The sequence below is a fragment of the Macaca thibetana genome, chromosome 5, assembly GCF_024542745.1.
Source record: "Macaca thibetana thibetana isolate TM-01 chromosome 5, ASM2454274v1, whole genome shotgun sequence".
Lineage (NCBI taxonomy): Eukaryota > Metazoa > Chordata > Mammalia > Primates > Cercopithecidae > Macaca > Macaca thibetana.
Genome location: NC_065582.1, coordinates 10,045,678 through 10,064,369, shown reverse-complemented (window position 1 = coordinate 10,064,369; position 18,692 = coordinate 10,045,678). Strand labels below are relative to the sequence as shown.

General features: G+C 34.3%; 1 long non-coding RNA gene across 1 annotated transcript in view; it reads right to left on the bottom strand.

Annotated features, from left to right (window-relative positions):
* Positions 1-9,871: 9,871 nt before the first annotated feature.
* LOC126954351 (uncharacterized) overlaps positions 9,872-18,692 on the bottom strand; it is a 49,178-nt gene continuing 40,357 nt past the window's right edge. The window contains exon 3 of the long non-coding RNA XR_007725599.1: positions 9,872-10,171. This is a non-coding gene — a long non-coding RNA (uncharacterized LOC126954351). The remainder of the gene's footprint in view (positions 10,172-18,692) is intronic.

The following is an 18,692-nucleotide window of genomic DNA, read 5'->3' as shown; positions in this document are numbered from 1 at the left end:
ATGCCTATAACATGATTTTTTAATGCAACTCCTTGCTATAAAGCATCTGTGCTTCCCCAATTGACCAATAAAGGTGAATCTCTTTCTCTGTCTCCCCACCAATTTCTTTTATCCTCAAACAATACCTCTCACTAGTCACCTGCAGAAATGCTATACATCGTCCAGGAAACCCAAGAAAACCACATCACTATTTCCCAAGTAATATGTACTTAAAACAATGATGATTCCAATAACATATTATTGCCATTGAAAACTATAGAAATTATATTTAACTTTTCTACGCCTCGGCGGATATTTGTTCCAGACATCATCCACTGAGGCATAGGCAAGTTAAAAAAACATGAAACATCTAATTGGGACCTGCACATTCGAGAAGATAGTGGAATTTCACTTTATTGCTTTAGAGGGAACAATCCATTGAAGCTCATATTTGTAAAAGAAATTAGAATCCTATTTTTATAAAAAGTATTTAATATATAATGTGATTTTAGTAAAAATCTACCTTAATCATAAAACTATTTTTCATGCCTAAAAGATGACCCAAGGGTATTTAGGGTTAAAACATGTTGTTATCTGATGATTGACTGAAGATGTCCTTGGTCATGAAAGGGGCAAACATTGAACTGGGAAAAATGTGGTGTAATCTTCCAGCTCTCTGAATTTATTATTGCAGGGTAAAAAATCTCTATTTTGCTTCTTAATCTAGGTGATATTTTTCTCCAAGGTCTGAGAAGAAAAGCATTTCCTGGACTCTCATACCTTTCCTAAAGCATTTTTCTCTTTTCTTTTCTTTTTTCAGAAGTCATTGTCAAAGTTTTTGTCCTTGAAAGGTTAGCTACGTCTATAGATTTCTATTTGAAGTTACAAGTGCTCTTCAGAATTTCAGCTATAGGTGTCTACTTCTGCAATGGTATGAGACATTGCTCTTGTAAAAATTACAATCTGTATGGTGGAAAATTTTTGAAAAGTATTGTCAAGTGTATTACTTTCTGCCAAAGGTTAATCAGATACTGCTGAATGATGAAGTTGATTCTTTGAACAGTTAATGCTATTCTCAAGATTCTATTTGATACAAATAAAAATTACAATAAAAAGTTTAAAAAACAGTTTGAGAAGCTGAAAGTGTCAATCTATTTTTTTATAATTTAATGGAAAGTAAAAAATATGCATACACAATCTTTTAGGCAGTTTCATGAGCTATTACAAAGTGGAAGGGAATATTACTATTTATTGAGTATTCACGAAGCTAACTTTCTTTAAAAAATATTAGGAAAGGGTAGAAAAATTAATATCACTTTAATAAATAACTGTTCTGTGATATTAGGTACTTACATTTCCCAACTATCATCTCTCTGTCTCTCTCTGTCTCTCTCTCTCTGTCTCTCTCTCTCTCTTTCTCTGTCTCTCTCTTTTCTTTCTCTTGCTTACATGCAGGATGTAGACATGAGGAAAAAAGTAGATAGTTAGGGACCCTCAGTAGTAAAATCTATAGAAATAAGCAAGACTTTGAAACTCTAAGTAGGGCCATTGGTTATTAAGATATTGCCCGTATTAAAAAGGTAAGAAATACCTATAAATGATTGGATGCCATGCTGACATAAAGAAAGCACAGATGTTAGATATACCTGGCACTCCTTCTGTGTTCCTCAGGCAATAGTCACAGGACTGCTGAGACCCTGAACAAAATCCCGAAGTTCTGTCCAGAAAAGAAGGAGGTGATACTAGGCAACTGCTGTCAGCAACCAACACAAGGGATTTAAGTATCAAGCAACTCTTCATCTCTCCCTTTTTCTTTTTTCCTGTTTAACAAAATTCTGTAAGTTAATTACAAATTTGACAAACAAATGAAGGAATGATCACACAGGCATTCTAGGTGGCCATCTAAATTCACCACAAATTTAGTATCCCCAAACCTACTGATTTGTATGCTATGAAAAAAGAAAAAAAAGAAAAAGACAGAGAAAGAGAAATATAGTTCTGGAGAGGACATTTTCTTGTACATAAGGGCTATTTCTGTTTAGAAAAATCCACACTGTGAACTTTGAATCCGGGCATCTCCTCTCAGCTAGGGCACTGGCAAAGGATAGAGAAGGAGCCGATAAAATGCCATCACCCACGGTGACGACGCCAGACGGTGGGAGACAAAGAGGCAACAGCATTAGGTTTCTTCAGGCATCTTCCTTAGAATTGAAAACAGGAGTGACATTGACAAATATACAGTAATGGCAATGACAGTAGAAGCATTCTGACCATGCTGTGCTGAGCTGTTTAACCTCTGCTTCCTGATTCTAGTGAGATTTCAGAATCTACTTCCCTAGGCTTCTCATTGTTTTTTGTGACCCAGTTATAAATTTCTAAATTCATTTTCTATGTATGTGGCCAGAGTCATTTTCTAACATCTATAACTAGCAGGCAATAAAGATGACTTATGCAAGGGGTAAGGAAAGTTTCCTAGATAGTGACAACTCTTACTTATAACTTGCCAATTTTAGAAGCTTTTAGTTTTTCAATTTAGAAAAAAAAAATCTGGTAATATAGTATAACAATTATGCAATATTTTCTTGAATAATTTGACCCAGATTTATGATTGTATGGCATGGGTAAAAATGAATTTTATTAAGTAATATTGTATTATTCTTCAACATAACGATTTTGGGGTGATTCATTCTAAATTGGTTTCTCACAGTTAATCGAGTGCTCTTGTGAATTGTTTAATAACATATAATTTCACAGTTGGAAATTCTGTTTTCAATTTTGAGCATTTAATAAGTGAAAATAATCTGTACTTTATTTTGAGATAAATTTATTTTTAAAAAAGAGGAAAAGAGCTATTATATAAGGAAGAAATAATATTTTCATCTTCTTTCTCTTCTTTGACTTTCAAACATCTTAAATTTGTGGACCAAGTATCCACAAACACCAGGGAGACCTGACCTTTCTGTGACAAGTATGGAATAAGTGAGTGAACCTCAGGGGGCAGATTTGAAAGAAAATATCCTTATCCTAAAGATAATTAAGTACATTTTTCAAACTAGGAGAAAATGCCTGTGTGGGGCATATTTTTAGTTAAACTCATTTTTTAACGTAAAAATGCAGGAGAAAGATTACTTTTGCAGGTTTTCAATAGAAATTACCTTGAGAATCCTTCTTTTGAAGCATTTCCCTGAGTTGCATAGAAAATTTGCAATAACAAAGTGATTATTATGCTGTATTCATTTTTCATATTTTACATACCGTGTAAGTGAACCTATACCAAACTAAGTAGTTACCCTTTAGCTAAAGTTGTACTTTCACCTTTGCTTAAACCAGAATGAAGAATTTAAATTAATGAAATGGTCAGATCCATATAGATAAAAGGAAAGGTTGGAAACTAGGGCATCTTGGATTTCCTAGTTCAAATCCCACCTGATCTCTTCTTTTGCTGTGGTACAAAAGTTGGCCTTCATATGACCAAACATAAAACTGACCCAAATCTAAGTAGAATCTAATTTGTAAAATGAATCTTAAACTAAAGCTCTTGAGTATATGAATTACAAAGTTGCCCTTATGACCACTTTTCATGGATGGAGACAGTGCAAAAAGAGATTTGGAATAGAAACAGTTACCTGTGACATACTTTGTTCATCCCATGCAAAATGTGCTGGCAACATTCAATGTCAAGATGTTCTTCTCAGAATGTTCGAAGTATAGCTATAAATATGTGCTATATCTTTTTAATCTTGATTTTTATTGCCATTATAAACAGAAGAGTTGTGAGTTCACCAGGGATTTGTGTCACGTTTAAACATGTCCTTGAAAATTTTTAGTAAAAATGGAGTTACCCAAGTCCAAGATACTGAGATGTTTCATCAAAATCTGCATTGAATTGAAATAGATTACAGCATGGCCTGTGATTCAGAAATGCCGTAAGAGAAGGTAGCAGAGAAAACGTAATTGAAAAGATATTTATCTAGTACCAAATTATCAAGGTGGTATCATATAAATGGAAATAGCTACTTTAATTAGCTGTTTGTATCCATCAAACAGGAACTCTTACTGACCTCTTAGTTGACAAAATAACCAAAGTTCTGACATTTCTTATCAGCTTTTATTAATTGGTTTATTCAAATTATATGTGTTGAGTTCCTACTATATGCAGTGTGCTGTAATGGATTGTAAAGTTGAAATGAATATGAGTACTGATTCAAAATAAAATTATATTTTGGTAATAAGCTGATATGATACTGTATATTGAAAGCCAATTTTATGCTTAATTATTCACTGTACAGTTGAGACAGCCAATCAAACTATTGCCATTTTAGTCAATATATAATTATTTGAGTATTTAAGCATTTAAAGTTAAGCAGTTATGAGGGCAAAACTATATATCTTGAATAGAAAATATAAACCTGAAATATGTCTCACTAATAACCCACAACAAAATTTAAAATTTCCAAATATATAAATGATAGGTTTTGTTTGCTTTACAGCACACAAAACATAATGCTTGAATTAACATATGAATCATTTAATGTAAACATTTTTTTAAATTAATGTTAATGATGCACTACATATAGAAACTTATGGTCTGGTGAAAAAATGTCTATCATTGGAAACATATACAGAATGCACATAATATAAATTAAATTATTATACATAAAATTTATTTTGATGTTCATTTATAGATTTTTATATTCTAATAATTTGAATATCTTTAAAAAGGTATAATAGTTAAAATGGTTTTGATTTTATTAATTGTACATTTCTCCTTCATTTTATAAACAAGAATTTAATTCCTTTTCTCACCACCCCTGTGAAACAGATAAGAATTATTGCCATAATTAAGATGGCAGTAGAGAAGTCCAAAGGTTTTGGCTGAGGCTATTGATATAATCAGTGGCCCACAATAAGGAGAGATATTTACAAGTAACTTTGTTGAAAAGCCATAGGGCAAATCTAAGTGACTCTATCTCTTTTTCTACTTGTGAATTTTCCAAAGTTTTAAAGGATAATTGTACAATTATGTTTCAAAGTAGTTCTTTGAAATTAGCATTGTAAGAACATATGATGTTTAAAAAATAAAAAAACACAGAATATACTTCAAGAAATGCTTAAAGTATCTGATCTGTTTTGTGTGAATTAAAAATATATATATTCAAGCCCTTGAGTACAATTTTAATTGGGATCTCATCTAAAAATGATTCAAACATACTACTTTGGAATTACTTTTTAATAGTTCAGAAAAATTGTCATTAGGATTAAAAATATCCGGTGTGCATATATGTGTGTGTATAAAATGTTTGTGTGTGTGTTTGAAGAACATCATGAAATACATGAGATAATTCTAAAATTTCTGTGATAATTAAAGATATGGAGAAATTTATGGTGACTTTGTCTAATTTTTCTAAGTGGTTTAAAGAAATTGAGACATGTTAAATTTCTTTTTGACAAAGAATAAATTTAATCACATCACTTTTCTTTTTGACAAATGATTATTTTTCAAACAATGTTAACAATACAAATTACCTTATGTCAGCTTACCTTACATCTGCTATCCAAAGCTCATTTTTAAATTAAAATTCTCATGAGCTACTGGCAAAGTGAAAATTAGTGAGTTGGCAAATGGAGGTGACAAATTCTTCCAGAAATGTTTAAGAAGGAATAGCTAGAAAGAAAATATGAGAAAAATAATTACTCTAAAGGATAGAATTAGAAGAAACAGTTTCTCTTTAACGGAGCTTTCGAAGAATGGAAATGGAAAGGAGACAGTATTTATAGAAATAATATTCCGTAGAGCTTCTGGATGTATAGAAAGACATAATATAAATTTCACAGTTTTATTTTCCCCAGAAACAGCACCTAAAACTACCACCTCATGTAGGTGATTCCACGAAGCACAAGTGAAGACTTGAATGAAGCTAAGGAGAAAATGACTTGTTACTGAGCAATGGTGGCGGATTCCTGCTGGAGACTCTGAAGGCCCAACCTAGAACAGGTATCCACTGTCTCCAAGGATAGAGTCTTGAGGTTTATTATTGTTATTATTATTATTATTATACTTTAAGTTCTGGGGTACATGTGCAGAACGTGCAGTTTTGTTACATAGTTATACACGCGTCACGGTGGTTTGCTGCACCCGTCAACCTGTCACCTACATTAGGTATTTCTCTTAATGCAAGCCCCCCGCCCCTTGGCAGGCCCCCGTGTGTGATGGTCCCCTCCCTGTGTCCATGTGTTCTCATTGTTCAATTCCCACTTACGAGTGAGAACAGAGGCCACAGAACAGAGTCTTGGGTTTTAACTCCTTAAACTTTTGTCTGCTCCAGGCACCCTGCATAAGCTAATTCCTGACGGCAGAAAAGCTGAGAGATGCAATTGATATCTGAGGTGAGATGCTGCCAGAAGGCCCAGGACACTGTCCACCACTGTGACTGCTGAAACACAGGGGATGCGGAAATGTAGAGGATGACGTGCGGGGCTCAAAAATAAGTCTAATGCAACTTAGACTGAAAAGACTGGTTCAGAAACATCCAAAAGGAAAAACAAGAAATAACTGGCACTAAACACATGCTAGTGAAATTTAAGAATATCAGTGACAATCTCCCAGAAAGAAAACAAAAATAGTCCTCATAAAAGTTAGGAACGTAAGATCAACATAAGCTTTTTCAACTACAACACTGAATGGAAGAAAAAAATGAAATAATATTCCTAAATTACCACAAGTAAAGCATTTCACACTATCATAAATGCAAAGGTGCTACATAAAAGACTCCAGGCATTCAAGAGCCAGAACATTTATTGTACATACAATACATCTGGAAGAAAAATATATAATAAATAGACAATGACATAAAAATAAACATGAGATTTTTGGGGAATACTAGAAAAATGTACAAGTTTTGTTAAGTTTTTAAAGTTACTTGGGGAGTGAACATAATTGTTAAGTTTTCACATTGGTAAGAAAAACATAGAAACACAGGTCAAAAAAGATAGGTGTAAGCATTAGGAGAAAAGCATAACATGTATAAATATACCTTTCTAAGTTTAAAAATTGCAAATATTCTCCAGGTGTGGTGGCTTAGGCTTGTAATCCCAGCACTTTGGGAGGCCAAGGCGGGAGGATCATTTGAGTTCAGGAGTTCAAGACCAGCCTGGGCAAGAGAACAAGACCTCGTCTCTACTAAAAAAAAAAAAAAAGTATCCAGATGTGGTGGCGCACACTTGAGGTCCCAACTACTTAGGGGGCTGGGGCGAGAGGATCGTTTGAGCCCAGAAATTCAAGGCTGCAGTGAACTATGATCATGCCACAGCACTACAGCCTGGGTGACATAGGGAGACTTGTCTAAAAAAAAATACTAATGTTGTAAAATTTGTCATATTTTTAAAAGAAGAGCTAGCCATGGTGGCTCACACCTGTAATCCCACCCTTTACAGAGACTGAGGTGGGAGGATCACTTGAGCCCAGGAGTTGCAGATCAGCCTGGGCAACATAATGAAACACAAAAAAAGAAACAAACAAAAAAAAAGAAACAAAAACAAAAACAAAAACAAAGACAAAAAAACTGCATGCACACATGAATACACATTTTAATACAATTAACATACATGTACTCCACTCCCAGATGATGAGCTAGAACATTAAACCTTAGATTCACTTGATCCGGGTTCATTCCTCTTCCTCCCATCTCAACATCATCATATCATGAATTCTTCTTTTCTTGGTTTCAAAGTTTTATTGCCGATCTATTTATCATCTGTAAATTGTTTTTCTGCCTTTTTGTCCTTTATACAAATGGAATTGTCTATTTTATAAAATTTTAAATTCATATTGTATTTTCAGAATCAATAATGTTTATGCATTTAATCATTTGTACTGCTAAATAATATTTTGTAGTATGATTCTACCATAATTTAACCATTCATTCTACTATTCTCCCATTAATGAAAATTTAGGCAGCTGATTTTTTTTTAATCTATTATGATTGATGTATCTATGGGAACATCACTCCTGGTACCCAGTTGTAAGGTTTGTCCTTGAAATTTTATGATCAGAAGGTACATATAAGTTCAACTTCACAAGAGATTTGTAAATTGTTTTACAATATGGTTGCACAAGTTTACACTCTAAAACCATTAGTGTAATGACAGTATGACTATACCACAGCCCTTCTGTACATGTTTTTTAGTGAAAAGAACTGTGTACATTTTAATACTGACAGGGCAATCAGTATTTTCATTGTGCTATTTACATTTGATTTAAGAAATCCTTACTACTCAGGGAGAAGAAAATACACTCTTACAACATCTTCTGAACATCTTCTGTCTGCTTGTTCTTGCCGCAATGCCACATAATCTTAATACTGTTAGTAACCCCTGTTCTTTATTTTTCAGGAAAGTTTTGGCTATTTCTTGTCCTTTGTTCTCTCATATAAATTTTAGACTATGTTTAATAAATTCCAAAGTAAAATACTATGAGGTTTTGATTATGAATGCATTCACCTATGATCAATTGGAGGAGAACTGACAACTTCACCCTATTGCAATCACAATCATAACCTTCTCCCAATATTTACAACTGCATCAATGTCTTTTAATAAAGTCTTATTTTCTATAAGTAAATAATCTGTTTGGGAGGCCAGGGTGTGAAGAAAGCTTGATCCCGGGATTCTGAGGCTGTAGTAAGCTATGATTGCACCACTGCACTCCAGCCTGGGCAACGAAGCAAGACGACCATCTCTAAAATAAAATATAAAATAATAAATAAAATAGTAAAAAGTAATCTCTGTTATGAGTTGGCATATCTTAATTTTTAGTATAGGTATTATGATCATTTTTAGTTTACATTAAAAATTATTTGTCGTGTATAAAACTGTGATCGACACATTGATCACCCATCCGGAAAAATTAGCAAACTCATATATTAATTTTAGAATTTCCCCATGGTTTCTTTGGAGTTTCTGAATAGACAAACTGAAAATAGTCATGCTTTTGTTGTTACTTCGTTTTTCAATCAATTTTCTTTCTTTTTTCATTTTCATGGTTAGGCCTCCAAGTACAATGTTGAAAAGAAGTGATGACAGTGTATCTGGTCTAAAAGCAACTGCTTTAATACTGTACCATAAAAATTATATTTACTTTATTAATTTATGATGCCCTTAGTTGACGGCATTTTGCTTTAAATTTCTAGTAACTTAATCACAAATTGATAAAGATTTTTACTAACAGTCTTTTAGTCTATCAAGAAAATAACATATATTATGTTTTCCTCCTTTTGTCTGTTAATAGGGATCAACCCAACTATGTAAGCTTTGTCTTTTCTAAGTTTACTACTGGATTCATTTTGCTAATACTGTACTGCGTATTAACGACTAGCATGGTAAGTAATTTTCATTCTCCTATCACTTACCTTGTCAGGTTTTGGTATTAAGGTTTTGTTAACCTTATAAAATAAGGTAACAAATGCTCCTTCCTTTACTTCTGTAAAAGTTTATGTAATGTCAGGTTTATTTACTATTTGATACAGCTTGCTTTTAAGGTCACTTGGATCTGGTGTTTCATTTGTGTAAGGATTTTAAAATACTGACTGTAATTTTTAATTGGTAGAGAACTATTAAAGATTTTGAGTCAATCTTGACTCAGTCTTGCTAGAGCCTTTCTAATTTTTTTTTATTTTATAAATTCACTGGCATGACAGTCATTAAAGCTCTTTAAAGTATATTTTAATATCTGCACCATGTATATTATTTCTCTTTCTTCCTTAAAAATATATCCATATATTGTTTGTATGTGCACGCTTGTGTGTTTGTATGTGTGTGTTCATGATTAGCCAAGACTGTCTGATTTATGATTATTTTCAAAGAACCAACAAGATAGGCTGAGTTATGTGGCAGGTATATAAAATCTCACACTGTTAGTGGTTTGAAATGTGTTTTATTTTTCCTTATACCTCAAACTTAGTGTGATCCAGAGTTTTTGTTTGCTTCTTCGTTTGTTTTTTAATTGTAGATCCTCTCATCAGGTTGCAAGCTGATGGAACACTCTCCATTGGTGACATCATTGTTGGCCACCAGGGTTCGACTGGAAAAGTAGGCCCCAAAGAATCCCCACAGAAATCCTAAGTTATTTCTGCACACAATTTCTTGGTCAAAATAAGTTGCAAAGCCATGCTTGAATTCAATAGGGTGGAAAATGCCTGGAAGCAGAATAAGAACAAAATGTGAAAAGCTCTGATGACATCCATGCCTATGCAAACTTTTGACTTTGTTCACACTCTCTGTTGAATATATTTTTCATTGATCCTGGCTTTAATCTTTATTAATTCCTTTCATCTTTTTCAAAGTTTTTATTGCCGTACTGTTTATGAACTGCCTAAGGCAGATATTTAACACAGTAATTTGCAGCTTTTCTTATTTTTAGATAAGTATTCAAGGGCACACATTTCTAAGTTCTGCTTAAGCTTCAGCTCACTAATTTTGATATCACCTATTTTCATTATGATTCTTTTCAAACAGTCCTCCAATTTCATTTTGATTTTTTTCCCTGGATATCGTATTTTAAAAATCACAAAGCAATTTTTATTGTGTTTTGAAAAAATTTGATTTTCATTTTGCTATTTTTGTATCTACATCAGTTACTGAGAGGCCTGTTGAAATATCTCAATATTTGAGTGGGTTAGTCATTTTCTCCATAAAGTTCTATAAAATTTTGATTTATATATTTCATACCATGATATTAAGGGCACCTCTGTTAAAATATTACATATTTCTGGTTTTAAAAGGCCTTATTAATACATAGCAAATAACTGTGAATCTACTAAGACATTTGCCTCAAATTCCCATTTGTATGATATTAATATGACTACATCAACTTTCTTTTAACTAGTATTTGCCCGGTTTATTTTTTCTTTGTTTTTTTCCTTTCATATTTGCTGTATGTTTACTTACCAGTAGGTCTCTTAGCAGCAGAAAAAAAATGTATTATTATTTGTTAACTCAGTCTCATAACCATTCACTGTAAAGAGCATTTAGACCATATAAACTGCATATGATTACTGGTAGGCTGACAGTGTTTCTATGACCTCAATATGTACTATTTGTCTAAATTTTTTTGTTTCTACTTTTCTTAAAGTCTTTATTAACTTTACAATGATTTTTTCACATTCCATTTTTTGAATTTTACATACATATTTTGCACATGCATATCTACATTTTGTGAAGAAAACTAGATCCTTTAGAACCCTTTAGCTTGATCTCATGGCTCTACAAATACACATTCTAGGTATTTCTCTCTTTTTTTTGTTTTTGTTGTTGTTTTTGGTCTAGGAATATTTGCTTTACCCAATCCCTGCACTTAAGATCACTTTCTTTATATCTGCAATACATTCTTCATATTTATTTTAAGAGAAAGTTTGTTGGTAATAAATGCCATCAGCTTTGTTTGCTTGATTTTTTTCAATTTTTCTTTTGAACTTGAAAAGCTATTTTTTTAATGTAGAATTTTAAATTGACAGCTGTTTTTTTCTCAGTTCTTTCTTCACAGTATCCTAAATGGCTTATGGCTTCCAAATGATGTTGTTAGGAATCAATTCCCAGGCCAGGTGCAGTGGCACTTGGATCATAGCACTTTGGGAGGCCGAGGTGGGCAGATCACTTGAGGTCAGGAGTTTGAGACCAGCCTGGCTAACTTGGCAAAATCGCATCTCTACTAAAAATACAAAGAAATTAGTCAGGTGTATGGCACGTGCCTGTAATCCCGGCTGCTCGAGAAGCAGAGGCAAGAGAATCGCTTAAACCTGGGAGGTGGAGGTTGCAGTGAGCCAAGATTGCGCCATTGCATTCCAGCTTGGGTGACCAGGTGAGGCTCTTGTCAAAGAATCAACTCGCAGACTAATTTTTGTTCCCAGGTGATCAACATTTTTATTTGACTGTTTTAAAGGTACTCTATTGTTTATGTTTTGCAGTTTTACAGAGAAAAACAAACAAACAAACAAAAACAATTGGTAAGCAAACAAAACATTGAAAAAGAATCCCTAAAAAAATTGGAGAAATGAAAAAAATAGAAACATGAATATATAAAAGAATGAAAAATTAGAGAAACATTAAAAATTGGAGTAACACTAACACGTAATGCAACATTAATCTCAATAATTTTAATGCTCATCCATTGAAATACTAAAACTGGAAGACAGCACAAAAATTACTCCTACCATCCCAATAACAGCAAGCAAGCAAGAGATGCCCAAAAGACAAAAATACTTAAAAAAAAAACACCATGCAAAAAAAGCAGAAGATAAAGTTATAAAAAAAAATACTACCCCAAGTCAATATGAACCAAAATCAATCAAGGGTTGGAATTTTTTTGTCAGATAAAGTTAACATCAGAATAATAGAATTTAATAAAATAAGAATTTAGCCAAAAGAGAGGCATGCCCAAAAGATAAAACAACATAATGAAATGATATTACAACTGAATGAGCCATTTCTTTGATAATTTTCTATATCCAACCATCCCAGCCTGTCAATGGCTAACAACAACGTATACTTGTCTTACTGACCGACACAGGTCAAGTGTGCCTCTGCTGCACTCAGCTGAAATCAGCTGAGCTTGTCATTGTTTACAGGTATGCTCTTTGGGTATCCTCTTTCTGGGTTCAAAAACTACCCAGGGAGACATTCTTCTCATCAAGGAATTCAGAGGTATGAAAAGGCAATTCCAAACCGATCAAGTTCATTTAAGCCTCCACTCACCTCATGACTGCTAATAAATATTGATAAAACCATGTCAAATGACTAAGCTCAAAGTCAGTAGGTAAGGGGCGCATTTTCTACTTTCTCTCCAACAATGCCTCACCAGCAAGGCTAGGGATGTATAACTCTATGACAGGGGAGAGTAAGGAATTGGAAAAAGAATTCAGTCAACTTCAAGGATCTGCAGCAGCCAAGCATTGTAGCCTATACCTGTAATCCCAGCACTTTGGGAAGCCGAAGTGGGAAGATCGCTAAAATCCAGGAGTTTGAGACCAGTCTGAGCAACATAGTGAGACCCTGTCTCTACAAAATAATAATAAAAATAAATAAATAAATACATAAATAAATAAAAATTAATTAGCTGGGATGGGGCTGGGCGTCTGTGATCCCAGCTAGTCAGCAGGCTGAGGTTGTAGAGTTGCTCTGGCTCACGAGGTTAAGGAGTCACGACATCACTGTACTCCAGCCTGGGTGACAGAGCGAGAACCCGACAAAAAAAAAAAAAAAAAAAAGTAAAAAAGAAAGCATATTTGGGATTGACTTTAAAAAATACATATACGTATATGTATGCACACACGCACACACACACACACACATTTCTTTTTCTTTTTTATTTTTATTGTTTTAGGGAGAAGCGGACAGATCTGTGTTAAATTTGGTGCCAGTTATTCCATCTTGGTCAAAAGTAGATTCCACTGTTTCTTTAATTTGCATTTTCCTCCCAATTGTAGGAAATTTGCAGTGTACATATTTTCTTATTCTTTCATTTATTCCCCACCCCCCCCCCGGAGATAATACCAGATTCTTAGTTTGAACAATCTCTTTCTAGATGTAGAAAAAATGAAAACCTGAATAAAAGTGTAAAAAAGATAAAAATGTGATGAAATGGTCCTTACAGGGCTGGAATGCGGAAAGTATGAACCTTAGTTCTTACTTTTGTGTTTAGTTATTCATAAAAATAAGAGAATTTCTTTCAAGCAAAATGAAAGCTACCTTGTCATCCACCCATTCCCATTTTGCTCCTATTGATACTACTCCACAGTATTCCTTGACCTCAACTCCCCTTATTCATCACCTTCCATTTCCATGCCTCCATATTTATATTCAGTGGTTAGCACATGTTCCCAAACTAATGGAAAATTCTTATCAACATTCCAGTCAGAAGAAAGTTTCAAGAAGGCCTGTCTGCAGTATAAACCAGACATTACTTTACAGTGAGTGCCAACTACACCATGTGGAACTGTAAAAATTTCCTAAGAGTAATGGAAGAATTCTAAGAGTAAATGGAAGAATGTAATCATGAGAGAAAGTGAGCAAAATGAGATTTAACCTTCTGTTTTGTCCTAAGTTGATTTTACTTTATATGGAACATATTATTATCTTTCATGAGATATGAGAAAAATGTTTAAGTTACCTCTTTCTGTTCATCTTGTAAGAAACAAGAGGGGAGATATTTTATTGGTCATGGTCACCTTGACAAAAACTAATCATTTGGATCTAACTATCCATGCTTGAATCATAGCTTTGGTTCTGAGAGGAAACAGGAGAAAGTGAGCGAGAGTTTAAGTGATTTTTGAGGTGATGAGATATGAGATAAGCAAAGGTATTAGCATTCTTCAATTCTTAATATTAGACACTACTAGGGATGATATTTTTAGAGGAATTTGACAGCATAGTTAATCCTCTGGTCACATAGAGCCACCAGCTGAATGATTGTATTAGTTGTTCATTACTGCATAACAAATTACCCCAAAATGTAGTGGGTTGAAACAACAAACATTTTTCACATTTTCTGTGGGAGTGACCTGGATTTGAAATTTGCTCAAAATCCATTTGTTAATTTTCACCTCTTTTGCAATATGGAGAGGCTGAGAAATTTCAAAACCAACCCCTAGTTACCATTAGTTAACAGCACTTCCCTCAATTTCTTTCTCTCCCTCCACATTTTAGAATAAGCATCAAAAAGAAAGCAAGTAGCATTTTGAATACTTAGCTTGGAAATCTCCTAAGCCAGATCACCGCAGATTTTATACTTTCCATGTTAATGGAGGTAATACTGTTTCTAAGCCTTCTACCCCTTTAGAACAAAGATCCCCCATCCTCCAGTTTCCAAAAACATGTTCCTCATTCTTATCTCCTTTTGAACTTCATTGACTTCCTCAATGTCAAGATTTCTACTGAATCTGTTCAAAGAAACAGGCTTTTCTTAACATGCTTCCCAAATTCCCTTCAGCCTCTGCCCAATGCTAATCCCCAAAATACTTCCAAATATTTAGGTATTTGTTATGTCAACACACTACTTTGATGTACCAAAATATATATTAGCTATTTATCAATGCATAAGAAATGATCCCAAAACTTAGCAACATAAACCATAGCATTGATTATCTCACAATTTCTGTGCATCTGAAATCTACATGTAGCTTAGCTGGGTCCTCAGGCTCAGAGTTTCTCCCAATGCTGCAATTAAGTTGTTGGCTAGAGGTGCAGTCATCTCAAGTCTTGAATGGGGGAGTGACTCACTTCCAAGCCTAAGCCCACATGGTAAAGACCTGAGACCACAAATGGCCACAATCCACATGGCCATTGGTAGGCTCAGGTCCTTGCTATGTGGGCCTTTCCATAGGACAGTTCACAACATGGCAACCGACTTCCCCTAGGTTGAACCCAGAGAGAATGTTGGAACAAGTAAGATGAATTCACAATCTTCTTGTAACACAATTCAGAAGTGATGTTCCATCACTTTTTGTTGTATTCTCTTTCTTAAAAGTGAGTCACTAGGTCCATCCCACATTCAAGTAGAAGGGATTACACGAGGGTGTGAATGTCAAGCACAATGGAAAAGACATTTAATGAAACACAAGGGTTTCTAATCTATTTTTATACACATAAGCTTCAAATTATGTAAAGTCAAATTCATGTTTCTTTTTTGTTATGTACCAAGAATTGCAGATAAGGAAGTATGAAAGAGTAATATCTAGTGAAAATATCAAGAAATGTTTATAACATATATAATGAAACATTTGGAAAATTGTGCTGAAGTAAATACAAATATGAAAGGCAATGCATACAAATCTTGTATGTAAAGACAGAAATTTTGGAGAAAAATCTCCATTCTATCCTAATTATCCTATATGTCTGTCCAAACTAACTTTATAGCAAGTGAAGAATGACAGCATGGTTTAATTCACATTCATATTTAGAACCACTGTGGTTCATGTATGGTTTTACTGCCTGTGTCTTCACTGAGGAGCCCAGGTTAATGGTGCTGTTGCTATCTGGAACATTGCTGTTCTTGTGACAGACAAAGCCTAAGAAAACATAGTAGAAATGTGATAGCTTTTAAGCTTCTTGGTGGGGCATTGAATTTCTGCTCATGTTTTACTAATTTAAGCAAGTCACATTGTCAAGAAGGACATCATATGGTGGGGAAGTATAATTTACCATAGGAAGGAGAACGGAAAGTCGTATTAGTTTTCCACTGTTATAACACATTAACACAATCTATTATCTACACACTCAAGTATTCTACCATTTGAGAGGTCGGAATTCCTAAAGTCATCAATAGGGCTGCCTTTCCTCTAGAAAGAGGCTCAAGGGGGCAACGCCCATTTTATTCTTTATGTAGTTTCTAGTGGCCACCTGCATTTTTTTACTACTGTCTTCTTCCTCTGTCTTGGAGGCAACAGAATAGCATTTTCAAATACCAATCTCTCTCCCCTTTCTCTCCCCTCTCTATCCCTCTTCTTCCCTTTCTCTCTTTTTTCTCTGTCCCCTCCTTTCTACCTCTCCCTCTGCCCTCTTCTCTCCTCCTCTCTCTTGCCTCTCCTCATTTTCTCCTCTCCCTCCCTGCTCCTCTCTTCCCTCTCTCTTCTCTTCTATCTCATTCCTATCTCTTGCCCACTTTTTCTCCTCTCCCTTCTGCCCTTTGTTTTCTCGCTCCCTTCCCCTTCAGCACTCTCTTGTCTTTCTCCTCTTCATTCTCTTCTCCCTCCCTTCCTCTCCTTCTCTCTCTCCCTCCTGCTTCTCTCCTCACATATCCGTCTGACACTCCTGCTGGCCTCCCTATTAAAGACCTTTGTGATTACAATGGGTCCAACTAGAAAATTCAACATTCTCTCCCCAACCCATGATCCATAAATGAATTATATCTGCAATCATATTGGAAAGTGAATAATATCTGAAAAAAGTTTATTTTTCCATGTAATGTAATACAATCACAGGTTCTGGAGATTACAACATGGACACCTTGGAGGTACCATTATTTTTCACCCCTACAATTATAACACCAAGCTTGAGATCAATGGGACAGAGAAAATGACAATTTGAAAATAAAAATGATAGATAGAAAGATAGATGATAGGTAGATAAATGATAGATAGGTAGATGATAGATAGATAGATAGATAGATAGATAGATAGATAGATAGATAGATAGATAGTCCTATTGGTCATGAGTGTCATTTCCTTTCCATTTACATGCAAATATTCTCAGACCCCTCCTGCAGGAAGTACATCCATGAGTTCCAGTGTAGCATCAGGATCAATGTCCAGAGTCACAAGACATTTTCCAGGTCAGACCTGCATGTAGCTTATCTTGATCTAGGGACCACATAATTCAAAGGACACATGCAATAAATAGAGGATAACCTTGACAAGCTGTCTTGTTCACAAAGGGGAGGAATGACAGTTTCAGAACAGATACTTTTCCATAACAATTATGAAATCCCTCTGGGGGAGGGTAGTATCCTTGACCACTCTTTTCTATGAACCTTGCCTCTGCCTTCTGGATTATTTATTGATATCCTCCTCAGTCCCATGAAAAAAAAGGCAATAGAGAAAGTCTCTCCTTGGGACCTAAGCATATTTTCCACAGGAATTTGGTGTTCAAGGCCAATCACTGGTGAATGGTTTGAGGATTTACATCTCTCCGAAACCTTTATCCAATCAGCTCCATGTGCCACTAGCCATACACAAAGTTTTGTAGCAAATGTCTCTTTCTAGTTTTAATTACAGACACTTTGAACTCAAAAATATGGTATGTTAGACTTTTTCCTCTGAACTACTTTTATCAATTGGAAGCATTTACTGGTTAGCAATGTAATCAGAGTTAGAACATTTAACAGAGGAATGGTGGCCATAACGTTGATTCAGTCTTTACCATGAGACTGATTTTATTCTATTTTGTCCCACCATGGTCTTCTCTGTTTTTTTTCACAGTTAGATGGTGATTAGCTACATCTCTTAAATGTGCAAGTTCCAAAATAGAGGCTCATTGAATTTGTTTTAAAATTGTATTTGTAAGGGACTTGCTTTTCTGAACTCATCTTGTAGTACCCTTTGAAATTCAGCCAATGTTAAGAAACATTTTATTTCCTAACTTCTTCAATGAAAACCAAGGACTCATTTCTCAGTTGCATGGGAGACAATTTTATGAAAATGACCCACCAACACATTGCAACTGATTGATGATTTTCCAGTCTTCAAATAAAGTTTCTTACTCTTCAATGCCCACCACAAGAGGCTATGCTACTTTTTTTTTGATAGATGTAGAACCCCACTGGTGGTAATGATATCTTTATTAGTACATTTGGGCTAGGAATAAACTATCCCTAAATCTCCATAAAATGTAGCTTATGTCTATTTATAGCTTATGTTATATATCTAATTTGGAACAAGACATAAGTATGTACATACTTATGTATGTAAAAACTAGTAATAGGTATTGTATCTACATTTTGGACAACAGTAATAAAATTACTAGAAATTAGAAATAAAATCAAAGGAATATAGAAAAGTTTCTCTTTTCTATATTTCTTCATTCTGCACCTAGGCTATAGAACTCACTACATTATAAATTATTAATTACCATGTCTCGTTTGTTACCTAGCATAAGTTTTGGCACATAAGGGTACATATTTATATACATACATATTCAACCTTTACGTAAGAGATTTTGTTAGCAGAA